This window comes from Sinohyriopsis cumingii, chromosome 10 (assembly GCF_028554795.1).
Source record: "Sinohyriopsis cumingii isolate HCF-2022 chromosome 10, ASM2855479v2, whole genome shotgun sequence".
Taxonomy (NCBI): Eukaryota; Metazoa; Mollusca; class Bivalvia; order Unionida; family Unionidae; genus Sinohyriopsis; species Sinohyriopsis cumingii.
In genome coordinates this window covers 55,370,738-55,398,666 of record NC_142970.1, presented here as the reverse complement: position 1 = coordinate 55,398,666, position 27,929 = coordinate 55,370,738, and the positions used below count along the sequence as shown (strand labels likewise).

The following is a 27,929-nucleotide window of genomic DNA, read 5'->3' as shown; positions in this document are numbered from 1 at the left end:
ATTATTTAAACCACATTCTTCATCTGTCACAGATTTTATAATCATTTGAAGTGGCTGCTTCATCTCGAGGAAAACGAGCGGTAAGTGTTATATAAAACAAAATCTTAATAGCAATTTGATCACTTTTGCGTCATTTTGCAGTAAGAATAGTAACAAATAGAGGATAATTTCTTTTCCTACGTTAGGCCTAATACCTGGTATGTTTCTTAGTGTGATACACACACACACAAAAACCAAAACAACACCAACAACATTTTAAAAAACCCACAAAAACGAGTGGCGCGCCGAAGCCACGGGATAAAATATTTTTGTAAAAATATTTATTTATAGTATCAATCACAAATTGAAATATATCCAGTATTAGCGTTGGAAAAGAAAGTTTTCTTTTTGTTATATTTTTTTTTAAATTATCTCATCCTAGCGAAACACTTTCTGCAAATGACCTTAATAAAGGAAAATAATAAATTAACCTAAACCACTTTGAATGTCGACCGTAACTTGTATTTACACGGCATCATGCGCGGAAGAAAATACCAACTGAACCGGGATTTCAGACAGCAGATGAACTTGATTCATTGAACTTCATTAGCGATTGTACAATCAAACAAATGCAACAGTGAAAAAGTGGACTTATGAAAAATCGAGAACGTTAGATTTGCGGAGGATTTATTCCGAATTATTGTCTGCTAATAGAGAATTCATGTCAGTTGCTGTGTCAGTGATGCTCACGCAGCACGCCGTCCAAATGTGAAGTTGCGTCGTGCTGAAAGACATAACACTGTGCCATAATTTATCTTATGTCGTGTAAAGAAGCTGCTTAAATTATAGTATTTAAAATTTTCTTCATTTTGTAAGAGCTCAAGAAATTAATTCTGGTTTGAAAGACAAGATGACGGTAAAACTCAGAAGACGTACCTGTACAGTACCGTTGGTGTTTGAGACATCATAAAAAAGGTAACTGCGTTAACTTCGCATTTTGTTTGGTAATATGTTGGAGATTATCTTTTGCAGATCTTCTTTGAGCTTGGAGTAACTTTTACATTCTAAACATCTTTATTTGCACTTATCTGCTTAACATGTATTGCTGGGATATCATATAGAATATGAAGTCAGTATAATGGTACTATATTTTAAATATTTGAATGATAAATTACTGATAAATGATATAATGATAAACTACAAAATAAATAATTCGCCCATTATCCCAAATATGTTAATTAAAACAAACATTGAATGTAAATTCAGATATAATGAGCAGTTGTAAGAAGTCAGAAATAACATTTTATCAATTGAACCAGTTATGTGTTATCATCATCAATTGTGAAATAAACACATGGAGACAAGTATGCTTAAATTCTAAAATGAACACACACACACACACACACACACACATATGATATTTTAATCTAATACAGAAAAGGTGACTGATATATGCAGACCAATAATTTTTTTCTTTTTCAGATACAAATTAAAAAACCTAATTCTGAGAGTTTCACCTACAACATTCATGATGGGAAAGGGCCACTAATTAAGACCTGACATATGTGGAAGAAAAATACCATCCATGTTGAAAAGGGCTAGAGGTAATGTGAGAAAACATAATTTATCAATCTGAATTAACATTATTGTTGCTATTTTATCTCAACTGGTCAAAAGGCTAAGTGGGTTTATGTAATGGTCCAGAGTGTGTTATTTATTTCACATCCCTTCTGTCTTTCAACAGTAAGAAATTAGCTACTTTGGAGTCCATAGTTCTGATCAGTTTGTTTATATAAAACTTGGTTTTGGGCTTAAATCAACATCTTGGATAAATCTAATAATGAGCAAAATCCAAGTATATACACGAGGTGATCATGTATAAGATTAGTTGAGTTCTTTTAACCAGCCTAAAAGCCATACTTCCACAATATAGACTAAAATCATTAAGTTGTCCTAGAAGTTTGATGAGTGTTAACCATTAATAATAATAAAGTGATCTTTCACCTGACTGAGCATGTTACCACTGCATGCAGTATTTATACATATAGTGCAGTTTTTACTAAATTTAGAATGCATGCTTATATAAATGAGATCTATATTGAAGAAGTGAACATGCATACAGATACATGAGGTTATAACCACTACTGCTGATTCAAGTTTGATCATACTTGGCCATTGGGCTTATATAGTCAAGCTTCACAATGATGCTTATTATGAGTGTGATAAAGGTATGTTAATGAAGTGACCTTGCATCTGATTGGCAGAGTTTCTTACGACTTGCACAACAGTGTTTATGATCAAATTTAGATCTGACTTGTTTAATTATTTGCTTGTATGTCTGAGACTGTAAGCAAATTCTATGCATATAATGTGGTGGTTCTACATCTCACTAGCCATTCTTGCTACTGCTCTTAAAACTATTTCTCATTAATTTTATCAGACTTGGTAAATAGATTTATCTCATCAAGATATAGCAAAGGAGCAATTTTGTAAAAAAAAATATTCATTCATATTAAACTCAAATTCTGCATCTGATTGGTTGACCTTGCAAATACTATAAGGGCTCTATTTCTGACAAAAAAATTATTTTGATCTAATGTAGCAGAAATGCTTATATGATCAAAACATCGAACATATTTGATAACAAATAAGAAATAGTTTTTCATGTAAATTTGATAAACATTGATAAATCGGTTCATATCATTAAAAGCTTGGAAGAGTTTGATTACATGCGAGACCTTCACATATTAATCATGCTTTATTTAGAGAATTATTTTTGTCAGGATTTAGTAAAATAGGTAAAATCAATATGGACTGGTTTTGTTATGTACAGCAACACTAGATGTTTACTGAGTACTGAGGGAATTGGAGTAAGGCAAGGGTACATTGCAGTAGGTAACCTGGTTGACTTGATAACAGGATTGTAACACAAACATTTTTATCAGGAGTCTAGCATACATACCATTGATTCACTGCAGATCCTGCCCCCATTAGTTACCTTTTAATACATAAAGCATTTGGGTTTTTTATGTCACAAATCCCATGGGGATTAAAATTAACATCATAGGTCTCACTGGATAGTTTCGTATTTTGACATACACCTAATTTTTAAGGGAGAAGGCATGAACTAAATTATCACAAGCCTAGCATTTCTAAATTCACACATAAGCTAAATCTATAATGTGGTTTAGATTTACTTTGAGTTAGGCATGGAAATAGGATGGCTTGTTGGTGACTGCCTGTCACAGTTAGATGAGCATTGGAGATCAAATGCGTAACTTGGTCTGCAAATGAGCTGCCGACCTTTATGTGTCTGCTACAGAGGCAAATATAAAAAAATCTAGATGGTTGAGGGGTGATGAAAAGTATGCTAATTTGTTATAGTACTAGTGAACTTTATTCATGCATAAGCCACATACTGATTCTTTTAGCTGCCTTGTCACAGAAAACTATTGAAAATAGCTATTTCTTGTCAAAAATGAATGTAAAATTTAGGAGATGGTGGCAGTGATGGTTCAGTATAGAAACCAATAGCTGCATCAGGAATTAACCTGATTACTGCAGTCAAAATCTCACATGTATGCTTCCTACAAAAATCATTAGTTTGTTTTTGTTAGTATCTTCAGTGTAAAATTATTCTCATTTTTCTGTAATTGGTCATTGTCGGATGAAAATTCACCAGATAAACTGTCCAGTGAGACCATAAAATACACAATTAGAAAATAAAATAAATTTATTCTAGAAAGAAATATTGCATGCAACTCTGTGGCACAAATGAAATTAATGAGAAAACACTTAAACAAATGGCTAACATTACTCATCTGGCTTATATAACTTAACAGTTGGCCATTTCACTGTGGAGTAGTCAGGTATATCTAGTATTGTAAGAACAGAGCCTAAACAGTAATCTCGAAACTTTTATCAAATCAATTGCATACTTAGGTTTGGAAAGTATTACATGGGAATTATGTTAATTTTTAAAGATCAAAATGTACCTGCATGTTTTGACCCTACCAGAACCAAACTAAAAGCTCAAATGTGTGCAGCTGCTTTTGCTCGTCACAAACATAATTGGGAGTGTAACTGCTAACCCTACCCTCTAGCACACATTTAAGATCTTTAGAGTTTTTAAATACAGCCTTCTAATTACACTGGACAACAAATTTTTACAAAAGTCATGTTACTGAAATAAAATTAGTCAATTCTTATGAATTTTTATGTGCTGAACACGAATATGACAGTCAAATTGCAAAATTGGCTCTAGTTTTTTTGTAATCTGCAAGAAATTAATGTTTACATAACGAAATGCATTCCAATAGTAAAAGGTCAACTGTAATAGCCTACCTATAAAAAATCAAGTCATTGACTACATCTTAGATTTCTTCGCCTGTCTCTTGTACAGCTGTTCGGGAGCATCTCTGAGGAGTGTCCAGCAGTAGTCAGCCAGCATTGTAGTGGACCATTTTCCCTGGTATCTTTGTTCCATTGTTGCGATATCTTGATGAAAACGTTCGCCGTGTTCATCACTAACAATACCACAGTTGCTAGGAAAGAAATCCAAATGGGAATGAAGGAAGTGAATCTTTAGAGACATATTGCAGCCAAGTTTCTTATACTTCATCAACATGTCTTCTACTAGTTCCTTATAGTTTTCTGCCCTAACATTTCCGAGGAAGTTTATAGAAACTAGACGAAAAGCATTCCATGCTTGTTTCGCATCACCTTCCAGCAAGTTGTTGAACCGGTCATCTTTGAAAAGCTCTCGAATCTGAGGACCCACAAAAACTCCCTCTTTAATCTTTGCTTCGCTGAGTCGAGGGAATTTTTCATGCAGGTATCGGAATGCTGGCAAAGTCCGGTCAATGGCTTTCATGAAGTTCTTCACCAAACCTAGTTTGATGTGAAGGTGTGGTAGCAAGATTTTCTGAGCCTCAACCAGAGCTGGGTGTTGAATATTCTTCTCTCCAATGGCTACATTCTGCCTGTGAGTCCATTCCTTCCTCATGTAGTGCATTTCCCTTGCTCGGCTATCCCACTCGCATAAGAAACACATGTATTTTGTATATCCTTGCTGCAGTCCCATTAAAAGGGCAACTACCTTCAAATCACCACAGAGGTGCCAGCTGTACTTGTTATACTCAATGGAATTCAGTAGCTGCCTTAAGTTATCGTATGTCTCTTTCATGTGGACAGCATACGCTACTGGAATAGATGGAAGAATGTTTCCATTGTGCAAAAGCACAGCCTTGAGACTCAGTTTCGAAGAGTCCACAAATAGTCTCCATTCTTGTGGGTCATGAGTGATTTTTAAAGCATTCATGAGGCCCTCAATATCGGAACAGAATATCAGATTACTTTCCTTTCTGAAGAAAGGCTCCAATTGCTGGTGGCGCTTTCGATATGCAGTAATTGTAACATCTTCTTCAAGAAGATTCCATTGTTGGAGTCTTGATCCTAGCAATTCTGCCTTGTTCTTTGATAAGTCCAAATCACGAATCAGGTCATTTAGTTCTTCCTGTGTTATTCTGTGTGGGGTTGATGATGCACCACAGTGAAAATCTGGATCACTGCATGCTGATGGACCAGGAGAAGAACAGGTCGACTCACCTTTGTCTTCGTCAGATGAATCAAGAGAATATTCTGCTGGAGGTTCTGGAATAGGAAGTCCCTCACCATGTGGAACTGGTCTCAATGCAGACGGAATGTTTGGGTAGACTATTCTCGACTTCTTTCGCTTCGTTATTCCGCCAGAAAGAGGAGGAACCAAGCAGAAGTAACAGTCATTTAGGTGGTTGCTTGGCTCTCTCCACACCATTGGGACTGCAAACGGCATTGATGACCTTTTGCAATTCAACCACTGTGAAAGCTGTGTTGTACATGTAGCACAGCACATATGCGGAGCCCAAGGCTTGCCTTGGTCACCAACCTTGCATCCGAAGTAAAGATGATATGCCTTCTTCACTTGAGAATTGATACTTTTCTTCTGGTTGGCAAATGTCACTTCCCCACAAATATAGCAAAAATTGTCCGCGGTATTAACACACTTTCGAGGCATTACTGTTCTTTATTGTACGTAAATGGATAAAATAATAAGTTTTATGTAACAGTAGCTTGAACTGTCTCGCACAACGTCTAAAATATTTTAAATGCTGAACCTATCTGATTGGGCTTTATATAGTACACTGCTTACGTCAGCTTCAGCAGCCGCCTGGCATTAGTATAATAGGCCTACACATGTATAGTACACTGCTGACGTCAACTTACTTCAGCAGCCGCATGGCATTAGTATTGCATTGCATCAGAAAATGATGCAATCAACTGTGGATGATGTGAGCATGATGGTATTATGCAATGTTACATCATTATTCCGGATGTTGCTGCAGTCCTACTGGAGAAATTTACACAGTGAAACATAGAAAATGAGGTATATGAATATCTTCAAAACGAGAGCCAATACAAATTTTTCACGGTTATATTCGTGTTCGGCACACCAAAATACTACAGATTAGGGCCTTTTCAAGTCAGTAATGATTTCACTGTTGACCAGTGTTACATAAGTTTCATTACATTGGTTAATAATTAGTCACATGTGATGACACTTGTAACTAATCAAACCACAGCCACTGAGAGCAGACTAAGCACTGATATTTATATGGTACAGTGGCAATATACAGTCTGTCTGCTGCACAGTTAGTTACCTGCCCATTAAACTGACAACACATGAAACAAACTGGACAATTCTGAAAGCCTTGAATTTGACTTTATTTATCTGTATGGTAGAACAGAACATGAGTTGAAAAGCTTTTAATGAAAGACCTTGATATCAAACCTAATAATAACTGCAGGAGTTATATTATGGATAATTAACCATTCTCTCAGTTTCAAACTGGGCATTCCATCCCATGGGGTTCTAAATGTAAACCAGTGTAACTGATATCCTAATGAACTGTAAAGACCATAGCAGCACAACAGCAGGGGACCAGATATGTCCAGATCCAGGAATCATAGACTAGTTTCAAACTGATAATGAGCCACATAAAAATGACACATCTGCTAGAACTTATGTGATGAAGATAACTTAAACTGCATTATTATTAATCCTCCTCCTCCACATCATCATAATTGAGATGCATCATATATGTTTTACATGTATTGTAAAATAGTTTATGCAGCATAATTCAGTGAAGACCTTTACTGCCAATTTACCAGTGAACCATTTGTTTCAATGAACATATTTTATGTTGTAACAAGGAGCATCATTTAAACATTATGATACACTTATCATACCTGTATATGAAATCTTAATACTAACACTTATACTTGCAATACTACTACTAATACAAACACCTGCACTGATAATTTGATTATGTTCAATTGGACTTGTATCTAAATGATCACCAGCTGTATGAAAAGACATATTTTAATATATAGATATTGGATGGAATACTAGTTACCACAATTGAATAGTCATATGATAAATGATATATTATTATTTTAAACAATTTATATTTGCAGTGAAACATACTTTTACATTATCTTCCCTTAAATTTCATTTATAGAGCAGTATACTCTGCATTCATTAAATTACTGAAATGGTTAATAATACAACAACAAATACTGCAACTTCCAGAACTACAAAAAATCAAAAGATATAAACGAAAACGTCCCTACATGTATCAACAGTTGTCACTTTATAGACAGAACCATGAAGATTTAGGACAGGATGTTAACAAATTAGGTATTCAAGTTAAAAAGAAAAAAATACCAAGTAAGCTTACTACCAAAAAAATCAAACAATAACAGTGAATTTTAGTACATTCCCAGGAAACAGAATATATAATTTTTCTTAACTTGATCTGATACATCTTAAATCTATAGAAAATGATTCATATTGTATGACTAAAATATTATGTAAACAAAAATTCCATCACTTTTTTCAGATGCAACATGCATACCCCAACCCATCCTTCTTGATCATAAAGTATACCAGCATTCCACTATAAGATGGGGAGCTGTAGTTGCTCAGTGGTTAGCTTTCTGGACCTGTGAAATAAGGTAGGTTCAAATTCTACCATCGGACCAACCTGGGTTAGCTACCATGGTGCGTCCTTGGGCAAGGTGCTATACTTAAAGTGCCTTGGCACTAAATAACTTACTTGTGTTGCTTTACCATAAAAAGCCAAACCAAACACAAAACAACAACTTTAAAATATGAGTTTTGTCACTACTAAGTAAAGGAAAATCATACTGAAGAAATGTTTTTGTTAATACAATTTAATGGATCTAAAAATCTCTTTCTTCTGCAGGAGTTTAAAATGTTAAATTAAAAAGGTCATGGTACACATTGCTTTGTTCGTACACATCAGGCTCCATATCCCATATCCAGCTAAAATTTTCAGTAGAGTCTGAATAAAAAATATTTTAATCTGGATGATAATATTCTTTCTCCATTCATATATTACACCAGCAAGATTGATCGAGATAAGATTACATTTTGCTATAACACTGATGATGAGTATGCCTCTTAACAACTGACAAATGTGGAGAGAATGGAGTTAAAATGAACTTTGATTTCTTTTCAGCCATAACACAAGATGATCATTTATTATGAAAAAACCTGAATAAAGTTGGAGTTCATAACCATGATAGTCTTGATATAATATAAATTCAATATATTATTGTTGTCTTGAGGTATAGTTCTGTATATTACAATCTCACACAAGATCAGGGTATATTTTAGTACCATACAGTTAATTCAGGATTGTATTAATACCTATTCTGGTGAATGAAAACTGAATAAGATTTACTATTTTGGAACCAGTTGCAATAAAGTTTACTACACAAGAGAAAATATGACTTTACTGTAATATCTAAAATGTAAAATCTGCAAACAGAATACTTGCTTGACTTTACACTTCAACTATATCATAATATTTATTTGAAATGAATTTATACAAATGGCATTAAATTGGGTTTCAGGCTGGTAATGACAATGGTCACACTGACTTAGACCCAGGGTGGGCAACCTTGTCACCAATTGCCACAAGTGGCAAATTGGCCGTGTAAGTTTGGCTCAGTTGTGGCATCGTATGATGTTTTTCACTTCTCATTCACCACACCTGTGGGTACATTGAAAAATAGTTTGCCCACCTCAGACTTAGAAAACTAGTAAATTATGAAAGAAAAATGTCATTAAATTATGCTTTTCTGGATTGCTAGATTAATAAGTTATTGTTGACTTGAAGTTAGAATATTATGTCGGTGAAGATAACACTCACAGTGACTTTGACATTTTGAGCTTTTTGTGAAGACATTGGAATTATGTGTATGAAGTGCTAGATTAAGTGTGTGTGTGTGATTTGGATTTGTTACATTACAAAAAAATGTAATGTAATTTAAAAAATTAATAGTTTAAAAAAACCTCAATCATATGATGGATTAAGTAATGATTAAATTGTATTGCAAAGATCAAATCAGCAAGGATAACACTCACAATGACTTGGGTATTCTATATCCCTAAGAACATTTTTGGACCTATACTGTATAAGAAATTGAATCATGTATTGCAGCATAAGAAAAATTTCTCAGGCATGGAATTAGAGTCTTAAATACAGAAAATCAGTACATACAAAATAAACGTGTTGGTATGTGAAGATAACACTCACTTGACAATATAGCCAAGTTCTTATAACAAATGATATAACTTTATGTAGTTTGCTTGTAAAATAAGTTAGGAATGAATATTAATTATATAATTTAGAATAGAGAAAAGCACATTAAATTCCATCAATAAATATTTTGTGCTTAAATAAAATCTTAAACAAAAATGTACAAGTCCAAAATATAGTTCTACAATGTAAGACATAGCACATGTTGTTTTTGTTTTAGTGCTATGTCTTAATACCCAAATAACGGCCATGTATATGGGTTCCAATGTCGATTGACATCGGAATGAGTAGTCCAAGTTTCAGGAATAGCTCACACACTTGGCAGCCTATATCGACACTCTTCCACTAATTTATGTGTAATTAATATACTTACAGTGCTGTCTTTATCCTGGTGGAGTGAAAATATGACACTAGCAAATGGACACATTTTCGTGTTCCATTGACATACATTTGAATTTGTTGCAATGCAACGGTAGTCGAGGTACGCCAAAGTTTGTTTAAGTAGGTTCATGTGGGGGATATGTTTCTTGAATGAAACGAAACATTACTTACAGTTCCAATAGGCAAAACATATTTTTATTTGTTTCCTTAAAGAATAATGTTTCAGCTTAACCCGATTTTGGCAGTTCTGACTTTCATCGCTTTCCAGCCAACTGAAATGTGGACCAACAAAACTTGAAAACAGGTCTGGTTCTTTTGTGAGAATTTGAATTTATTAGAGAAAAGACATCAGGGTAAGTAAAGTCTGACAAAAACATTATAACTTTACTTTGTAGAAATGCATTGTTATTGGTTACCAGTTGTGTGTGATATTTCTGAAAATTTGACTTTCATTACACTGTTAGTCGACATCAAAACGCTCCACACAGCACCCTTCGTTAGGCAGTAAGACCCATCAGCCCCCCAACAAAAATATTGGGTGATGTGTCTTATGTTATCGGACTAGTCCAAAATATTGCTTAAAGTTTCTAAACTATATACAGAACAGTAAGAAACAACTTAAAGAAAATAAATAACTTTTAAAAAAGCTCATAGTAATTGCAATATTAGTTAGAAAGCTGCTGAGCTGTCTTCATACCTGCAGCCCACAACACCATATATACTTATGACATATTGCATAAAAACCCCATCTTGTTAGAACCTTTAAACAAACATGGGACTTAGTATCGCAAAAGTACATTTAGTAAATCTGCACAATAATTATATTAAAAAAATTACCAACTTAATAGTTTACACATTAGTACCTAATGATTTTATAGCCAAGAAGAAAAAAAGTTGATTTCTCGTGGTACATGCCATGTTTACTGCTGCTGCTCATAGCAAGAGTTCGAAACCTGTGTTAAGCTATGCACTTTTACAGTATGATCGAGATACACCACATGACAAGATTAGTCAGCATGTGTTTGTATCAAGTGAAATAAAACAGAGAAAATCAAAACTTAAACACAGTGACATACAGAAACTTAATATTGGTATAAACACATTGAGAATAGTGAAGTGGGACGATATAGCGTCAATGGGACTTACCATTAAAAACCACCCTGGGACGATATAGCGTCAATGGGAAATTTAACATTACGGAAACCCCTGGAATGATATAGCGTCAAGGGGAATTTAACATGGGAATATGGGACTGTTTAGCGTCAAGGGGAATTGAACAGGGTGGGACTGTATAGCGTCAAGGGGAATTTAACATGGGCAAAAAAAAAAAAAAAATCTTGGGCCTGTTGAGCGTCAAGGGGAGATGGAGCAGGGTCAGGACTCTATTTTAATAAGGTCCCGACCTGATGGGTCTATGGAAATGGAACAGGCGAAAATTGAAACAGGGAGGGGTCTCTATTTTTTATTTTGTTTAAAACAAAAAAAAATAAAAAAAAGGGTAGGCAGTGAAAGTCAAGATCTTTTCGAGACCTGTGAGTGGCCCTGAAAAGGGCCTTTGGGTTTATGTTTATATGCCCTTAACATAAAGGGCATCTGTGACTTCTTCTTGTCCTTAGGCTTCGCCTGACTGCAGGACCATAGACTAAAACTCTTTTGAGACATCCTTGCTTCTCCACAAAGATCCTACGTATCCATAGGCTGGTATCTGTCCTATGGACAACTGTCCACTTGGATCGGACGTACATCGGTATGTCCGTCCTCAACATCATCAAAGACACAAGCGTAGAAGATTGAACGTTGGTCCACATGTTGAGGCGCTGAGAACAGGTGAAGGAATGCAGTGAACTGCACTTATTTATAGGGAGAGGAAGGATTGAAACGGATTGAGTTCATTGACCAATCCAAACACGCGTTACAAAATTCAGTCAGCCCACATCCAATCCAAAGAGAGCAGTCTGTGACGTCACGTGGTCTATATAGATTTGCTAGCACCTGTACGCAGTCAATTCATGCGACAGTTTTTCAACATGATGGAAACTCAGAAAACGATAAATTGGGGTGCACCAGCTGCGGAGACTACCCAAGGGAACCCGGACTTACTTTCAGAAGAGGTGAATTGGGATTTTGTGGATTTTCTTACCTCGCAAGAATTTGTTCCGGAACCTTCATCACCTTCTCCTTCATTACCGCACGTGGAGAAATTTAGACAGAGACAGAAAGAAGAATTGGAGAAATTTATATACAGCAAAAGGAAGCGGAACAAGCTTTTCTCCTACAGTAACAGCAGCAAGAAGAAGAGGTAAGAAAAAAACAAGAAGAAGAAGAAGCAGCAGCAAAGAAACAAGGGTGTGAAAATCAAATGGTCACGGTACTGTTAGACATTTTAGCAGAGTTAAGAAGTCTGAAACAAATGTTATCAGACTTCTTTATTACGACCAAAGAGAATATGACCTTCCCAAGCTAATCATTCCAACCCTGTGACTAAGCCTCCCGTGCCACCCTTAGTGATTTCAACCAAATCATCATCATCAACACTACGCAGTCCAGAAGTAGGCCTTGGCCGTGGCAAAGGCTTAAGGCAGTTAAAGTTGATTGCTTAAACTCACCCCTACACCAAAAAAGGCCCTTTTCAGGGCCACCCACGTCTATCGAAAAGAGATAGACTTTAAAACTAAAAAAAAAAAACATTTTACCTCTATAGTACGTGTGTATGAGTGTGTGAGTGTAGGTTCTTATTTTAAAATCAAAACCCAAAGACACTTACCTTTTAATACCTAATTTATTCTTTTATAAATATTTACAATCCAATTCACAATTCACAACAGAGCACTTTAAAAAGTTCATAAACTTCTTCTGTCTCATTGTTCATTCTCTTTGTTTTTTGAATTTCTTCACCATCACAGTCTTTTCCTCCTATTCCTCCTCACTTTCTTCTCTTATTCTTTTCTTCTCCTGTTTCTTTTTCTTCACCTGTTTTCTTCCTCTGAAGAATCCCTCTCTTCTTCTGACTCCTTGTTTCTTTTTTGGGCAATCTGGAGACCAATGTCCATTTTCTTGACAATAATAACAGGTATCTTGACTTTTGTCTTTTCTAGCCCCTTTTTTTCTTTTTTGACGGTCTGGACACTCTGAGGACCAATGCCCTTTCTTCTGACAGATATAGCAAGTATCTTGACTTTTATCTTGAAAGGAAGGAGAATAGTCCGTCGGCTGGTCTGAAGAGAATTTTCTAATGACCCCTCGCAAAGCTCTGATGAAACGTTCGATCTGGGTAGTCTCTTCCATCGTTGTGCTCGGTTTGAGAGTGAAATGAATAGTGAAAGGACAAGACACATACCCTTTTATATACGCTGGTCTGCTATGACTATAAATTAGTCCATGGTGTTTAAACTTTAGTCATTTGACTTTTTGCTATCAAGATGAAACGATCCAATTCATTTGAGAAGAAAGAAGAAGAAAGAGGCAGAAACGTGCTTTATTGCCTCGTACCAGGGCTGAAGTCTTGGCACAAATTCATGCCAGTGATTTTGAAGAGGACATGAGTGAACCAGAATCCAAACCCTCTAAACAAACTTCACCACCCTTAGTCAACCCTGAAAAGTACTATTCCATTCAAGAGACGGAAAAGCGTCCCTCTAGAAAATTTAGAACTACGGCTTACAAATACATGTTGAAGTTTAAAGATTTCAAGTCCGAAGTACCGTTAGAGAAAGCAGAAGGGTTCATCACCGAGATGTAGATCAAAATGCTCAGCATGTTTGGCCTCTCCACCCTGTCTGAGCGAAGGACAAGAACGAGTGCAAGGTTCACAGAAGAAATGTTCTTTTCAGCTGCTGAGATTGTGCCCTACCTGTGGACAAGGCATACTTACCAATAATGCCAAGGCACACCTATGTCGAGGAAAGAAAAATGTCACATTTGCTGCCACATCGTGGACTTGGAACATGAATGCTACGTACAAAAATACCAACCCCAACCAGAGAAAGAGATCGGTCACAAGAAGAAAGGCAATTTCATCTTTTTCTATTTTGAATGCATGCAAGAGACCGGTATTCACATTCCTAATTTCTGTGTGGCTCATCGAGCGTACGAGAAGTGCATTCAAGAACCTATTTTCAGTCATTGCCCTCACTGCAGCAAGATTCCTGGAGGACGTGAAAAAATCTTTCGAGGACCGAACATGCTAGCCGATTTCGCTCGATGGGTCTTACACCCCATCACCAAGACGTGGAGCCAAGAGGACATCAAACGTTACGGAGATTGTCATCATCGTGCCATGGTGATGGCTCACAATTTCTCCGGATACGATGGACAGTTTCTTCACAGATACTATACAGAACATGACACCGAACATCCTAAAGTCACTTTGAACGGAGCCAAAATCATTTTCATGCAAGTGGGACAAGTACAGTTTAAAGATTCAATGAGTTACTTAGCCATGCCTTTGAGTCGAATGCCTAAAACGTTTGGAATGACAGAAATGGCTAAAGGGTACTTTCCACACTTTTTCAATACGGAAGCCAATCAACATGCCGTTCTACCCCATTTGCCTGAGGCTCACTATTACGACCCTGACAACATGCGTACCGAACAACGAGAAGCTTTCTACGCTTGGTACCAGGCTCATGCCTCTGACCCTTTCGACTTTCAGGAAGAAATGCTAAAGTATTGTCGTTCCGACATGGACATTTTACGCCGTTGCTGTGGAAAATTTCGAGAACTGTTCATGGAACACAGAGGGGTCGATCCTTTGAAAGAAGCTTGCACCATTGCCAAAGCATGTTCCTTAGTGTACCGGCAACGATTCATGCCTGAAAACACCGTGGCTGTCATCAGTCCTCAAATGACCAACTATGTCAAACGTCAATACTCGGTCAAAGCCCTACGCTGGTTACATTACTTGTGCGACAAGGAAGACAAATGGATTCAGCATACCCGCAACGGAGGGGGCGAAAAGACCATCAGAATGCATTCGGTCGATGGTTGGGACTTAGAAAACCCCAAGATTGTGTACGAGTTTAAAGGTTGCTTATTTCACGGATGTCCCGTCTGTTACCCTGACCGTGGCACTAAAAATCAGTTTTTACAACGAACCATGGAAGACTTGTACCAGGACACATGTCAGCGATGCCTAAAGTTAGAACAGGAAGGATACTAAGTGGTGAAAATGTGGGAACCCGAGTACGATCACCGTTTGAAAACCGATCCCGAGTTTAAACGCCTCGTGGAAAGTTACCAGTTCATGGACCCTCTGAACCCAAGGGATAGTTTGTACGGAGGAAGGACCAATGCCACCAGTTTGCTGTACCAAGCCGACGAAGAGAAAGGAGAAGAAATCAAATACTTGGACGTGTGTTCACTGTATCCCTACGTGTGCAAATATTGTTGCTTTCCTGCAGGGCACCCACAATTGTTGACGGAACACATCGACCAGAAAAACATTCGACAATACGAAGGCTTGATCAAATGTAAAGTTTTGGCTCCCACTGACTTGTACCATCCCGTTCTACCTCACCATTGTCAAGACAAACTGATGTTTCCTTTGTGCCGTACTTGTGCTGAAACGTGCAACCAAGACCAGCCTTGTCAGTACACCCAGGAAGAACGGGCTTTGACGGGGACGTGGGTCAGCGTAGAATTGTTCAAAGCTCTGGACATGGGATACCAACTGTTAGAAGTGTACGAAATCTGTCACATTCCCAAGACAGAACAATACCACAAGGGTGACCCCACTCAGAAAGGCATTTTGGCAGACTACGTTTATGCCTTTTTGAAACTAAAGCAAAAAGCCAGTGGTTATCCGTCCTGGTGTCACACTCCCGAAGACCAAAAGACATTCAAAGAGAAATACTGGGCACAAGAAGGCATTACTTTAGATCACATCGAGAAAAATGAAGGCAGGCGATCGTTTGCCAAAGTGATGTTAAATTGCTTGTGGGGTAAAATGGCACAACGACCGTGTTTACCCAAGACGGAATATTTGACAGAACCTTCCTGCTACTTCCAGATGATTCACGACAAAACTAAATTCATCAAACACGTGGACGTCATTTGCGAAGATTTGATCTTAGTCAGTTACGAAGAAGATCTGGACTTTGTAGAAGCCGCCCCTTTTGGAAATGTTATCATTGCGGCTTACATGACAACTCATGCTCGCTTAAAACTGTACGAAGCTTTAGAACTGTTAGGGGAACGCGTCCTGTACTTTGACATGGACAGTTGCATCTACATCGATCACCCGAGTTAACAGCACCCTAACATCGAAGGAGACCGTTTAGGAGCCTGGACAGACGAGCATTCTGACGACAAGATTCTAAGTTTCGCCAGTGGCGGTCTTAAAAATTATGGCTACGAATACCGGGACAAACAAGGAGAAGTGCACACGAAGTGTAAAGTGAAAGGATTGACTCTGAATTATCGTACCAGTTGAGTGGTGAACTTTGGCGTATTGAAAGAAGCTTTGCAGTCTAGAGAAGATGAACACTTTAAAGTGACCACCTATCAACCGAACAAGATTGTACGTTTACCCACTCACCACATCGTCAGTCGACCCTTGGAAAAAGTCTGTCAAATCGTGTATGAGAAGCGAGTGCGGCTTCCCAATCACTTTACATTGCCATATGGACATGTCGGTATAAAACATTGGTTGTAAGTGGATAGCCACTCACCAGAAGCATGACTTCGCCACAGCAAGAATCAACTGAGAAACCTGATGAGAACTCCAAGTTCAAACCCTACCATTTTCCAATCTTCTTACCTGACTATTGTGATTGTGCCTGTCGATTGGACACGTTTCAAATATGGCCTACGGATAGGGAAGGATTACCTGCTTCGCATGTTTTAGCTAGAACAGGATTTGTCTACTTGGGACCTGAGTCAGGATTGGGATACGAAGTACAGTGTTTCACTTGTGGACTGAAGTTACGAATGGATCTATGTATCTATAAAGGTCCAGCTATTCTGGAACATACTCGATGGTCTTTGCACTGCCCTTACCTTTCTATGGCCTTTCCACCCATTACACTATGGTACAATTATGACGGTACCTTAGAGACGGTACCTTCCAAAACTAGACATAAAAAAGGAACGATGTACAAGCTTGAGACTGCATTGCGACTAGTATAAAAAGGGGCTATGGTCAAGATCGATAGTTCATTGTGACTACCAAGACCAAGCGAACAAGATGAATACTTTCAGAGAAACACAAAACAAGTTCAGAAAGGCACAATTCAAGTTTGGGGCTTCTGAAGTGGAATGCGATTGTGAGCCTTGCGATGGGAATGATACTGTACGCTGTGACCTTAGCGATGCTGTAAAGCATCATGAGAACTTTGTTCTCACTACCCCTATCATGGAAAGTGATGCTGTGCGTGTCAAACCTGAGGGATGCGAAAGCGATGCCGCTCACCCTCTTGGACACTTTACTGGGTTTCATTTTAAAGGTGGATGGGCTAACCCTCACCTTCACGTCTACCCCCCTACGGATGTCATCCAGCCCTGAGCAAACTCCTGTCCATGTCACCCAACCCTCATCGAAACGAACCTGTGAAAGACGAATATTCGTTCCCTGTGTGTTTGTCGGAATACTGCGACTTTGAAAATTGTCTTAAATCGTTCAAAGGAAAATGGCCTAAGTATCTGGGAGGACTGATCCCCGAAGAATTAGCCAGAGCTGGATTTTTCTACTTGGACGAAGGGGATAAAGTCAAGTGCTTCAGTTGTGGTGTGTCACTTCACCACTGGGAACCACAAGATTCGGCCTATCTAGAACATGCTCATTGGTCACCGAATTGTCATTACTTACCCTTAATGGGACCGAGACATTGAAGTAACTTACCATGTCGTTGAAGAAGAAACCAGATTGGTTAGGAGTCAAATGTTGGACATCACGGAGACCAGTATTTAAACTTCATTTCAAAAACGATATTGAATCATTACCTAAAGAACTGCAAGAGAAGATTTACAAGGAAGTTTGGCAGGGGCTTGCCAGAGTGAAATCTCAATGGGTAACTGTAGAACTTTTATTCCGAGAAATTCACAAGAGATAAGTGAAAAAAGTCAACCAGTGTGTTAGATTTCTCTGGGTCAAGGGTGCATTCATACTATTATATCGCTTTAGACCGTTTACATCAAAAGAGTTCAGTGAGATTCTTGAACGTTACCCTGAATGGCAGTGGTCTGAAATTACTCACTATGTGGATTACTTTTGCTCTAGGAGAAGATTGTGAATTGTACGTTTTTAAGTGATGATCTAGGTAATATAAGATTTTAGTCTTAGGGGGATGTTTTCCTTCACATCCGCGCTTTAACTATAAGAACCCACAGTATTCGTCGTTCAGACCGTGTGATCGACGAGAGAATCTAATCCGAAACCGGCTAAGCAATGAAATCATCTAAATTACACTAATAAATACTTACATAAAATATACATATATCAAATTTGGACCAATGGCGAAGACAAGGATTCGGTCTCCCCGAACTCTCCATTTATGAGAGGCGAGTGTGATCGACGAGGGAATCTAATCCGAATCTAGCCAAAAGTATTACAAAATAAATACACTCACAAAACAAGTACCAAATTCTGAACAATAGAAAAACTCATTTTATCAAAACTAGCCCACTGACTGATAAAACTCTACAAACAAATATCATTAAATTAAAAAACACCTAGTTCAAATACCAGGAAGAAATATACAGGGGGTGGGTGGTGGGAAAAACAAAACAAACCTTCTCCACTTCTCCTAACTTAATACTCACCTAACACCCTAACTAACAGCTCCAAAAGTCTATCTTCTACATAGGTGACAGCTAAGACAAAGACTAGATATAACCATATAGTCCCAAAATAGAACGTATAAGGTGGTCGCAAGAATAGACCATCAGGGATCCCCCGTATTAAGACCCTAAACTTACACATATAAGGTAGTCGAAAAAACCCAACGACTATCAGGCCCGGTGGCACAATGCTGCAAATATAACAAATATATAGAATACCACCCCAAAAATTACTTGTATAAGGTAGTCAAAAAAAACCAATGACTATCAGGGCCAGCAGCACAAGGCTGCAACCAAAATTTACAACTAGATAATTAGGACCCAAAAACAATTACTCAGTAAGATGGAAAAAACACCAACTCCATCCAGGGCCAGCAGCACAAGGCTGCAAAACCAATCGACAAATGCTGTCACCTAAAAGCTAACATCGACCTCAATAGACTCTATCTCTCTTAAAAACAGCACAGAGTTTTTATGATTCAAAATTCCAAAGACGGAAATTTAGAACAAAAATACCCTGGATCGGAAAAACCCTGCTAACCTGTGGCAAGTCAACTCTGCCCGAGCCTGACCACTTTCGCCCTTTGCGATGGACAGACATCAAAACACATACGTGCAGTGCACGCATCATAAATTAAAAATACGGACTAGATCGGGTCCAATCCCACTAGTCGCTAATCAATGCAAATGAATGACAGAGTGTGTGCTGGGTCCAATCCCACTCAAACAAAACATAGGCCTTACAATCAGATCGATGTGTACACAAAAGTACCTTGACCTGACAGCCCAATCAATTAGTGTTCTGTGAACACAGAAATGCCTGGAGGAAGTGGCTCCATTCCTTCCTCCAAGGAGTAATCAATTAGGTGCCTGTGGCACCATAAACCAGTGGTACATGCTCAATGCGAAGTGCACGCCACTATAATTCAACTCAACAACAACAACAATCGTTCAGACCATTCCACGGAATAAACAAAGAAGATGGAGGTGACAAAATTATTCAATCTATTAAGAGATATCTATTTTTGGATAATGGATGTTGAATATGTTGTAGGAAGAATAGAAAAGGAATGGAGTGATGGAAATAGGCAAGACTTGTTAACTATTCAAGTCAAAGGACTAAAGGTGGCCGGAGATCTCATCGCAGGGATGATAGAAGAAGAAGTCAACAAGTCAAGAGGATTTACTGACCCACCTTATATCAGAGTGGGAAGTTTGAAGGAAGCACTGGACCATGTCATCCAAGTCGGGTGCTTCCTAGAAAAAGTATTGGATGGAGTGGCGACACGTAAAATGGGGGTTCGACCAGTTGACAAAAACGGAAGAAGTAATGAGGAAAGTGCTGACGGAAGAGTAAAGAACATCAAAGAAAGGTGGTCTAAGGAAAGAAAAGAAGAAGAAAATAGAAAGAGAAAAGAAAGCTTTGAGAAACTCAAGAATAACTGGATAAGAATACAGGAGAAATTCCGAGCGATAGGTCATCCTGACTGGATGCCTGAGTCAGAAATAAAGAAGAAGATGACATGAATATTGGTAAAAGTTAGGAGATGGTTCAAGAAGTGGAAGAGTTAGAAGAAGAAGAAACCCAAAGACCCTTTTCAGGGCCACTCATAGGTCTCGAAAAGATCTTGACTTTCATTGCCTACCCTTTTCTTTTTTGTTTTAAAAAAAATAAAAGATAGAGACCCCTCCCTGTTTCAATTTTTGCCTGTTCCATTTCCATAGACCCATCAGGTCGGGACCTTATTAAAATAGGGTCCCAACCCTGTTCCATTTCCCCTTGATGCTCAGCAGGCCCAAGATTTTTTTTTTTTTTTTTTTTTTTGCCCATGTTAAATTCCCCTTGACGCTGTACAGTCCCACCCTGTTCAATTCCCCTTGACGCTAAACAGTCCCATATTCCCATGTTAAATTCCCCTTGACGCTATATCGTCCCAGGGGTTTCCGTAATGTTAAATTTCCCATTGACGCTATATCGTCGCAGGGTGGTTTTTAATGGTAAGTCCCATTGACGCTATATCGTCCCACTTCACTACTATTGAGTATATATTTATAAATCTGAAATGGTTAATTAAAAATAGTTATTAGTCAAATTATCAAGGATGCCAGTTACTAACTTTGATACTCTGTTTTTGTTAACTGAAAACATGTAGACTCAAGCCACATCTATAATGATAATTTCTGGCACTTTCAAGGCTGATATAGCCCTTTAATTAAAACCTGCAAAATTTTTTGACAATTTTGTCTGCACACATTGCTGTACATTTTATACACATCTGACTTGCCAGTATTTCTCCAAGCCATTGAGCTACCATTGGCAGAAGAGATCTTTTTGCGAAAAATATTTCCAAATCAAATCCTGTTTGGTTACTTGTAAATCGACATGGAATAGCACAACCCTAGCACAAATATTACTACCCCTACTTCGTGGAGACATTGAGGCTATGACATTGTAGCTACTCAACCTTCTGTCCTATGACCATTTTGAATTTTGCGCTAGATATGGCTGTTACCAAATACCGGTGTCTAAACAGTACATAGGTGCTTTTTGGAAAGATTTGCATGCAGTAAGATTGCACATCAGATCCACAATATTTCCATCAATATCAACACAGATTGGGGGGGGGGGGCATTGAAATTGTTTCTACATATTTAAACAGGTTTTCAATGAATTGTTGCTTTTTGTTTTTATTAGCAGGTATTTATACATTTATAAAATGAGTGTCCTCTATCACAATATGTATCAATCTTCCTGCAAAAAAGTTTCCCTTGTTTTTTTGCTTCCAAGTTACTCCCATTTTATTCTTGATAAAAGTAGCTACCCCTCCCCTTACATCTCCTTATAATCATTCACAATTATAACCCCATTTAATTTTTCCTCACATAAAGTTATTAGTTCTTTAGTCAACTTATTATGTGTTTCTTGTATGAAAATCATATCATAATTTGTCTTGTTGTTTAGTTTAATTATTTTTTCCCTATTTATTCAGTTTAAATTTGCTGAGGCTATATAGAAGTTTTTTATATCCATTTTCGCCTCTCCACCAGGTTGTCGCATTTTTGGTTATACATTAAGAATTATTGGTTTTAATTTAGAATTGAAATATCACCTAGGGGATCAAATAGTAATTTATTAGTCAACATGTAGACCCACTCCATGACCTTCTTGAATCTGTAACCCAGAAATTCTGATTAACTATGCATCTTTTAGAATCATACAATACATTATATAAAATATGGTAATGTATACCTTAAAACAATACTGCATTTTAATCCAAGTTTCTAATTTTGCAAGAAGTTGTCCCACACATGCAAAATCATCTGCTACCCAATATGTAAACTTGTCGCCAGAACATAAATTCTCAAAAAATTCCCCAGCATATAGTCTGTTTCTAAATTCTTTAGTAATTTTCCCAGATCAGCAAGATGTAAACACATTGCATCGTATTTCATTGCTGTTTCTCTTCCACATAATAGCTTATTTTTTATAAAATGTTAAACTTTACTAATCTTTTTTCAAGATCACTTTAGTTTGCAAAAATGTATCTTGTCATTTATTGGCATTCTACATTGAATTTTGTAAACTAGCTATAAACCTGACCTAATTACTCAACTTAACTGCTGACAGAAACAGTCTACAGTAAATGTATTTCATTTCTATAGCTCGATGGATAAACATTACATCTTTTCAAAGCTGTGCACAGAATAGGCCGACACATCACGAGTCAGGAAAACATGGGGGTGGTATCCCTGTGTCCAAAATTAATATCATTTTGAATAGAATATTCTAGTGACAGTTGCCTCTTTTCAAATGGTAAGCATTGCTTTATTTTATTTTCGTCAATCTGTCAAATTCGGTATGCATTTTGCTTTAATATTTGAGATGGAAACCTTAGGTGCATAGAAATGTCAGACAGCATTGTACATCATGGATGGTGTCCAACATACTTTTATGATCAGAAAACAAAATCCCATTGTTTTAGTTATGGCCACTGATTTTAAAAATATTCATCCAAGCTAAATATAATAATAATAATAATGAGGACTTTGTATAGCGCCTAATCTTTAGAAGTTCTAAGCGCTTTGCAACATTCGACAACATAAAAACATACACAATGTTATGATTACAAAAACAAACACCATGAAATTAGAAAACATAAAAAAACATGCTGAGAATATTTAAGGTAGTTAACATTATTAAGTCTTTAAGTTTGTTTTTGCAGTCAGAATAAGTAGTTTTGAGAGCAGTCTTGAATGGTATCACTGAGTCTTTGTGTCTAAATTCAGTGGGCAATTCATTCCATGTTGCTGGGCCCAGGTATGCAAAAGAATGCTGTCCATATGACTTTGTTTTCATAGTGAGAATAATGAGTATATGATTGTCGGAAGAGGAGCGTAAGTATCTTGCTGGTGTGTACACATAGGTGAGGTCGGATAGGTATGTTGGACTAGAGTCTGTCAGTGAAACGTAGCACAGAGAACAAATTTTGTGTTTGATTCTGGATCAAATGGATAGCCAGTGTTGGGTACAGAGCAGTGGGGAGGTGTGCTCTGATTGTGGTACTCTAAGTATGATCCAAGCAGCTATGTTTTGAACTTTTTGAAGTCTCTGCAGTAGATATTAAGATGAACCAGACAGAATTGAGTTTCCATAGTCCAGTCTTGAAAGTAGTAATGAACACACAAGTGTTTTAGTGGCATCAGCTGAAAGATATGAGAATGGAGCTGATGCGTCTCAGCTCAAGATATGCAGCCTTGCATATGTTCATGACATGTTGGTGCAATGTGAGAGTACTGTCCAGAGTAACACCTAGGTTTTGTACTGATTGTGTGAATTTAATATTGATGTTGCTGATATTTATTGTGTGAGGTAAAGGATGTGAATGAGAAAGTCTTTGTGTTGTGATCAGAATGGCATCAGTTTTATCATCATTCATCTGCAGCTTTTTACAAGTCATCCATGATTTCACATCAGAAATGCACATCTCTACACCTTGGATAGTAGCATCAACTTCATTTGGGTGGATAGATTTGTATATTTGGGTGTCATCAGTGTACAATTGGTGAGACACTGGATGATGATCTATGACACTTGAGAGCAGCTGAGTGTATAGAATGTAGAGAACAGGTCCAAGACCAGACCCCTGTGGAACACCACAACATAGATCAGCTGGGCTGGAGTGTAATCTATTTGCAGACACAATTTGTGTCCTGTGGCAAGGGCGATATGCAGATTGTACATTGCTAAAAAGACTGTTTGAATTCAGACAAGATACAAGCTGGGATCGAACAACCTTTTCTAAGATTTTTTTTATGAATTGGAGATTAGAAACCGGGCAGTATTTCTTTAAATCGTTATGGTGTAGTGTTAGTTTCTTCAGCAGAGGTTTTACAATGGGAGTTTTGAAAAATGATGGAAATTATGCTGATGAGAGAGAGGTATTAATAACATCAGTTAGTGAAGGCAATACTGGATCTAAGCACTGAAGCAGCAGTAATGTTGGAATTGGATCAAGTTCACATGACTTTGGTGCACTCTAGGATGATTACTTAAGAATGCATTTATTGGTGGTGAAAGACTAAATACATGACTTGATACTTGTGTTTAGCATTAATTGGAAAGCTGAAGATTAGTAATCTTTTGACATACATATCTTAATTGTACCATTTAATTTGCAAAATTCAATGTAATTTGCATTGGTAAAATGTGTAGCACAAGAAAAGTCATTATGAATCAGAGATAAATCATATCTTTGTTTTGTCTGGAGCTTGACTAATTTATTGCACATTTCTGTACACTATTTTGTCTTTGATCCAGGATTATTCACTGCATTCGGATGCATTTCATGGTGAAAATTCACCAGCTGGATTTAAAAGTGGTGAATATTGCTAGCGATTGTTCTGCAAACCCTGTATGTCACAAGGAGTCAGTGTATTCAAGGACTCATACAGTATTTACAAGTTCTCATTGATATTTCAGATGAAAATGAAGAACTGAAAAAAGATGAAAACTCAAGTGGAAACCTTTCTGGTCATCCATCTCATCCAAAACCTCCTGAAATGGAGAGTATTTTGCAGACTCCAAGATTTCCTCTTATCCTGCTGGTATGTGCTATTTAGTTTATCTGGTCTCTTTTTATCAGTTGCTTTTATACCATGCCACAATTGGAAATTCCTTATCAAAAGTATGTATAAATTTCATCATTTTTCTGTCTGTTTAATAAGATGTGTTTAAGAGTACTTACTTACTGATGATGTTGTATATATGAGATTAGATGTTTTGTTAAAAAAGAATGCATTTTGTGATATATTGTATCACTGCCTTATATACAGTGGTCATTGCAACCAGTATGCATTTTGTTTACATGCCAAACAATCCAGTCTGATTTCTTTGTTTCTTTTTTACTGCAATTAAGGACTAGTGATTATTTTTATACATTTAGCTGCATCCAGAAGGACAACACCATCACCATCCCCATCCACTCTGGAGTGGAGAATATAAAGATTTCTCTCTGCCATTTCCTCTGCAAGTAGTAAGTATTGAGGATGGAAAAAAATGTACATTATAGAATAATGAAACAAATACTACAGGTGTTGACTTTTATATAATCTCTTATTTCATTTACAGCTCACTAAGTACGAGTAAGTCAATTATACACTGTATTCGTGAATTTAATTCCCATCTAAGGTAGTAGAACTGTTTTATGTTTGACAGAATGTTGGGTAATTTGTGGCAGTACACTAAAAACACATTTTGTAGCATTTAAAAATGCTTATGTTCAATGCACGTAAAACTCATTGGTTTGTTGTCACTTCACTTGATAATAGTTTTGTCATCATGTAGACATTTTGAATGTTAGTGTTCAATGCTATGGTCATATACATTGAGTCAACATCAAAATTTGTTTGGAAAATGGAAGATTATGACATGAAAGCACAAGCTCTTGTAGCTTAGATACTGTTATTTCAGAACATTGTGAGATGTTAATTAATTAAATTATAGGTCATAAAACATACTGTTCAAGACTTATCTGTGCAAATAAACAATGAATTGTTTTTCATTGATGTGTCGACTGTTCATCATTCCATTGGTTTTTTTTTATTATTTTCCTTTCTTATGTATACCATTGTTTTCTTAAGTCAGACGCTTAAACCATCTACATTGAATGCAGACTTTACAGACACCAGCAGTGAAACAACATATCCAGGGAATAAAAACATAAAAGATTATAGGGAAAAGTTTTATTTATTTTCAAATAAACTGTACAAAAACCATGTATTTCATTCCATAAATATTTTTCATTGTTAAACCCTTGTTCACTGTACAGATCTTTATAAGGAGTTTATAATAATGATCTTGATCTTTCAAAACTAATTTCATCACAAATCTCTTACAGATTTCCAGTTCAATGTACTTATGAAACTGGACACAAATGTTGAGAATTTGTTGGAGCAGCTGGCCCTCCAAGTTCATAAACAAGGCCCAGACACAGAATATAGAGAAGAAATTCTTGCAATGCCATGTGATTCAGTGGAGGAACTAGAGGGCCTTTGCCAGAGGTTGGAGGAGAATCCCAAGCTCTCCAAGAAGATGGTAAATTCGGGCCTTATTTTCTATTTAAAAAAAAACTGTTATAACCTTTATTTGCTGTTGTGAACCTCAATATGCATTATGCAAGTTCTGCGGCGCCTGTATAATTATTTTTGGGTTTGGGGTGAACATGTAGTGGTCAGCTGTTTTGTCTTATGGATGTAGGCCAAAACATGTTTAGAGATGAACATGTAACAGGTATTTTACTACATATACTATTACATATTATGTGGCTATTTTAATTCCATCCTTGAGTGAATGTCATTTATGAAGTTAATAGATTCACGGTGGTTAATTTGGTTTATAATTGCTGTTAGTACATTGTGTTGCATAGTTAATGTTATCAAATTTTTCTCAAGTTAGAGAAAATAAATTTGCTTGCAAAACCATGGCAAAAAATAACCATATACAAGCATATTTTGTCACATCGATCATGAAATACTACTATTAATAATAATATCAAAATCAAAAAATAGTAATATTATTATTATTATTATTATTATTATTATTTTCAGATATGCTACTTGAGCTCCCTTGGCAGGTTTACAATTGGGGATAGTGTCTGCAGGATGATAAAAAAGCTTGGAACAAGAAGACTGGCCAGAGTATAGTCCAAAGGGACGTAAAGGGAAAAAAGCATTTCAAGAGCTTGTGATATGTCAGGTTTTGATAGGTAAGTATGGCTTGATTTAAATTGTGTTTTTCATGTGACTTGCCAGAGATTTTTAAATGAATTGATAAAGTAACTTGAGACCACATTTCAAAGTACATGTTTTAAAAATATTCCATTGATTATTGCTGGCATTTAGAAAAATGCAATGCATCCTTTGTTGTGAAACTTATTTTAAAACATTGTATTACTCTTGCAGAAGCCTGCTTGAAAAATAATGGCAAAGCAAAGGCAAATGGAATGGAAGAGGCCATATCAGAGACCCTCAAATATGCATCCAACCAACGCAGAATGATAAAAAACAAGGTAATCCAAATGACTCTTATTTCATCAATATTGGATTCAATTTCGTCTTTTAAAGCATAGTATTTGCAAAGCGGATGCATTTCTAAACTGATAACAAAATCAGCTTATCCTATTGCCCAGGACTATCAGAGCTAGAGTACAGCTAACTACAATATACATACATCTTGTCTGATCGGACAAGTGCCTCCATTTGGAATTTTTATTCACATGAAATATTTGGACGAAATAAATTCATCTTTGAGCAAATTGATTGCACTATCCACTTGCCAGAAATGACAAGTGCAAAGTTATCTTATATCTTGGCTTAATGATATTAAGGGAAGCACAAGTGCAGTGAAGAAAATTTCATACATTTTTATAATGCTGATTAACATGACTTCTGAATATATAAGTAGTGCTGAGATGATATGACTTTATTTAAGCATTACAATTTTGTTTTAATTTGCAGGTGCCTGAGCAGAAGAAGTAATAGATAAACTTTACAGTGGAGTTGGAGACTGATTCTAATTCATAATCTTAATTAAATCTAGAAAATAAACATTAAAGTCATATTAAAATA

At 36.8% G+C, this 27,929-nt stretch overlaps 1 long non-coding RNA gene across 1 annotated transcript; it reads left to right on the top strand.

Annotated features, from left to right (window-relative positions):
- The first annotated feature begins 221 nt into the window (after window positions 1–221).
- Window positions 222–27,929, top strand: LOC149790183 (uncharacterized). Its single transcript, XR_016424031.1, has 9 exons — window positions 222–954; window positions 1,462–1,583; window positions 7,920–8,034; window positions 24,784–24,908; window positions 25,247–25,336; window positions 26,201–26,397; window positions 26,910–27,067; window positions 27,264–27,370; window positions 27,819–27,929. It is a non-coding gene; the product is annotated as an uncharacterized LOC149790183 (long non-coding RNA).